The 4,776-nt window shown below is 39.5% G+C and overlaps 1 long non-coding RNA gene across 1 annotated transcript; it reads left to right on the top strand.

The window, feature by feature from the left end:
• The first annotated feature begins 334 nt into the window (after positions 1–334).
• On the top strand, positions 335–1,384 carry LOC106456095 (uncharacterized). Its single transcript, XR_001290238.1, has 3 exons — positions 335–388; positions 879–944; positions 1,153–1,384. It is a non-coding gene; the product is annotated as an uncharacterized LOC106456095 (long non-coding RNA).
• The last annotated feature ends 3,392 nt before the right edge of the window (positions 1,385–4,776 follow it).

Below are 4,776 nucleotides of genomic sequence, written 5' to 3' on the forward strand. Positions count from 1 at the left end.
CTATTAGAAACACTAGGTAAGTAGGTTGGTGCCACCCATGTAATTTTGAGCTTGTTTTGAGTTGAGGATTAGGGTCCCCCCCTCTTGTTTTTGTTTTTGTAGGATAATACCTCAGCTAAGTTTTGTTGTTGTCTTTTTGGTGTCCCTTTCTCCCCCACATTTGTTGTATGAATTTGGGTTATTGTTTTTGTGAGAAAGCTGCCATTTAACTTCTTTCTGTTTATAAACAGAAGAAAGAAGAAGAGAAATAACAAGTTAACATAAACCAGTGACACACTCCAGGGCCTGATCAACCCTGGCAGGGCCTCCTTGGATGAGGGTGTCTAGTGATAATGGCCGAAACACCCGATGAATCCAAGGTCCACTACTGACTATGTGTCCCAAACTGGTAAAGTGTCTTGTCTGCTTTTCCTCATAACAGCCATCCTTCATGATTTTCTCCATTTAAAGCAATGCATTATCAGGGGCTGTAACATCTAGTCCTTTTTACTGAATCGTTTATAACACTTGTACCAGGTTTCTGGAGTTGTTGTGTTACCCCCTCCTGCCCTCGAGGAGGCATAACAGTGTTTGTAAGCTAATCAGTAACCGATGTTTTTAGCTAGCTAGTTTGGATTAGCTGTTGGGGAAAGCTGTGTTTGTTAGCTAATCTGTACACATGAATGAATTTACCCCAAATTTAAAAAATAAATAAATAAAGTATTCTGAGCTGTTGATTAAAATCAGTCCTATAGTTCAGACATTAGCTCTGCTGCTTCGACTGAATGTGCATTACTCCATATAGCTTACATCCTTTGAGAGAAATACTATGAAGCATACATATATGGTGTCCAGTACTGAGGCAGTTTAAACCTCCATACGCTTCTGTTTTCCTGCAGATGACCACTGTGCAGTAGCACAACTGAACCAGGACTGGAAACCTGCCCTATCATCTCAACTCAAAGGTAAATATTCTACTAGATAATCTCTTAGTATATCAGACCCCTTTTTTTTTTGTAAAAGCTCACATCAGAACAATAGAACTGAAAAATGTAAGGGCAAATCTTCAGAACCTGAAGTGGGTGAGGACAGGGAAGAATCAGGTTTATTTCACATTTGAAGAATAAATTTCACATTTTCAGTTTGTGATGAGTCTTTCCTTTGTGATTACAGGAGTTGCCCTCAGATTCAGACCTCAGCATCACCCAGTGACAACAGAACAAACAGTTTATATGTTCACTCTTTGTAGTAACTCCAAAATTAAACGGTGCAAAGGCTAAATTACTATATGATGTACTGTCAGTGGATGCTGCAGCTGTTTTATTGATAAAGTTAAAGACGAAAAGTTAAAGGGTTTAATCATCCACATAACTGGTGTCACTATATAGGAGCATAAACAGAACCTTGGGGATTAATAAAGCTCCTGATCTCAGACCTGCACAGCTTCTGCTTTTAACACTGAATGTAGAGTCCATTATATTTTCTATCAATAAAACCCGATGTACGGTCAAAGGTTTAAAATTAACATTGAACTAATATAATTTAATCCAGACTTCTATCACAGAGTGTTTTATTTACCATAAGATATTCAGAGTCATTCATATTTGAGTAAACTGAGAGGATAATATAACTTTTGGCAGGACTGAATATAACATCATTATGTAAAGTTCCAGGCCCTCTGTCCTTTATCTGAGGATGGTGTGACTACTTCTGACACTACACAAAGCAAAGGCCACTGTCACACTGTTCATGAAGTGCTGGGTTTGTCCATCTTCTTGGGCGGCCTTCAGTGGAGGTCTGGTGAAGACATACCTCATATGAGCTGTTCGCACTAAAGTAAAAAATACCATCAGTTATGCGGATACCCCTTTGGCGCCAGCTGCAAGGCTGGAGCTGAACAACAACACCCTGATAACTACTATGTTTAGTCTGTTCCTTCCCATTCCATGCAAGGCCACCTGGGTTGGCTGGAAGACTGTTTACTTAGCCTGGCGGGGCGAAGGACACTGTCTCAGCTGAACTCTGGACACACACACACACTGATATGCACACACTGATCCCCCCTCCCTTTCCAAACTCCTTCGATGCTTGTGCCCTACCAGGGAAGATGGCAGTCGACTGGACCAGCACAGACATGCTGCAGGACCGGATGCGCTGTCTACACCGGCTCTCTCTTACCCTTTACCCGCCCCTGTTGCTTGTCTTGTGTTTCTATGGTGTATTGATAGTCATGTGCTTTTTGTGCTGAGGTGTTTTTTTCTGTTATCAAACTGTTCTCCCATAGTACAACTCCCGGCACATCATTTTCAGATCACCGCGGAGTTTCGCTGCTCGGGTTAAACGTAATATATAAGTCACTTAGACAACCTAAAAATGTTATTGTTGGGCTTTTTTCAGTGTTTTGTTTGTTCGTGAGTAAATCGGTTTGGCTGAGATTAAAGTTATTAGATTAGATAAAATAAAACTTTATTAATCCCCCGGGTGGGTTCCTCCTTGGTTTTCACACAGCTGACTAAACGTCAAACAGAAAACTTATTAAACAGAAGTATGAGACGGTCGAGAATTTACGCCAGTGTCTGGTTATATTTTGGATAGCAAGGAGCAGACGGCCGAGTTTATTAAACTCCACCGAGACCGTCCAATTTCACGCCTTTAAATTTTAAAGGCGTGTTTGTGTGTGTGTTTATACAATTGCTATTATGTTTGCACTTTATGTGTAATGTTACTGACTGCAGAGATCAGTAAGATGTGTGTATTTTTTATTTATTAGTTTTATTTATTTAATATTATTTTTTAATTGAATGACTGTCTAGTAGTTCACAGATGTCGAAAAACTGAGTGTGGTAAAGCCACTGATTTTTTTTATGTATATTTCTGCAATCTGCACATTGTACTGACTTTCATTTTAATGTTTACACCAGGGTTCCTTGTCAGCACTTTATGCTCAGATGTTTGTAAGCTAAAAATAAACTATTGTGTATGTTCAAATATACTGTTGTGATTGAAGAAGTTAAATAAAAATGTCAGTCATCAATTCATGCATCACCTCATGTCATCATAACAGAGGTCTGTCTTCCAGGAAAGAACAGTTTAAAATTAATGTAATATAGTATTGGCCATACTATATGATGTATTGCTTGTCTTTGTTTAATAATACAGAAGACAAAGACCTTAAAAAATAATCGCATATCGCATCGCAATCTCAATATTGGGGCAAAAAATCGCAATTAGATTATTTTCCATAATCGTTCAGCCCTACTGTAGAACTATAGAAGCTGTGTCTTTTTGAATATACAGCCCCGTGGTTGTAGTTACCTTCATTTCAGGAGAAAACTGGAGCAGTGGGTGGACTCTGGCTCCAAAAGTACAACATGGCAGCTCCAAGAAAAGAGAAATTTTAGCTTCATTTTTGTAGAATAGGAGGGAGCGGAGCCAGGTCCTCCATGTTTTTACAGTCATTGTTCAAAACCAAAAAGTGTTGTCACAGTGTCTGTGCTCCAGCTTGGACTCTACAATACCAGCAGATATTGGGAAAGTGGAAATGTTCCATCTCAAACATTTCCCCATCACCTTGACATAAAGATCTCAAAATCAGGGAAAACATTTGACAGCTGAATCAAACATAACATAAATAGTTAAAGTTATTATAAAATAATGCTAAGCCTTCAAATGAAACTATTCCAGTCCTTTAGTCGACATCACATAAAGTAAGAATCTTGATATATAGTAGTGGCAGTGTTTTTGAAGCTTTTTCCATTGTCTTTCTTATTAATCACATGCATTTTCTTGACTTCAGCTTAAAAAAACGAAGCCTTGTGGACCTTAAAACAGTTAATTATCCACTGGAATATGAAAGATAAAGTAAATACCAGCAGACACTGTGAGCCACCAAGTAATGAAGTCGCCCAGTGAAATCTGGATTTTAATGAGAGTAAAGTAAAAAAGTCTCCTTCACATCTCAGGACAGCTGGAAACAGATCACCCATGGATTTAGCTACTCCTGTAGAGAGCCACAGTGGGTTCCAGTATGTTTATTCATCAGATAGATCAGTGTGACTAAACTGTGTGTATTTGCATGGGAGTGTGGGGATGAACGCGTCAAATATTAATTAATAATATAAACTGGTTTCTTTGCAATTAGCGCTCTGTTTTTAGCCTTGGTTGAAAGAAACCCGCAGGCAGAATCTGAAAATGTCAGTGTCTTTAAATTACTCTTTGCTTTGTAAGAATAGTTTAAAATATGTCACAAGTCTGGATATTATTCTCCAACTCTGCCATTGGTCCTGTTTTTCTTGCCGCTGTCCAGCACTGAGCCCCACATGCCTCAGCTTGATCCGCAGCACCTGTAATCAGTACATTTACTACCTAAGAGCCAGCTTTTGATTGGCAGAGATAGGCCACACATGAGAAGTAAATCTAAAGGCACCGATCCAACTCACCATCTGCTTGTGGACAGGAAAGTCTGCATGGTAAATCATCAGAAGCCCACATCACCTTCACGATGTCCTTGTCCTTTTCTACCCTGGAGGTGAAGAGGTTTGAACTTGCGGCCTGGCAACTGTGGCAATCAATGCTGCGACAGAGGTGATTATCTTTGACTTTCATCTATTCTGGTCAGTTATTGTGAAACTGAAAGTGTTGGGAGAGACAAACAGAGCTGTCACATTTCGGGGTTTCTGTCAATTCACCACCTCATTCTTGTTGCTTCAAGCTCTGGGTTTGCTTGTGTTCTTACTTTCCCCCCTTCCTTTTCTCTCCCTCCGTCTTTTTTCTTTGTAAACCTTGCCTTGGACAAGT

This window comes from Pundamilia nyererei, unplaced genomic scaffold (genome assembly GCF_000239375.1).
Source record: "Pundamilia nyererei isolate P.nyererei 1_Seehausen unplaced genomic scaffold, PunNye1.0 scaffold00009, whole genome shotgun sequence".
Lineage (NCBI taxonomy): Eukaryota > Metazoa > Chordata > Actinopteri > Cichliformes > Cichlidae > Pundamilia > Pundamilia nyererei.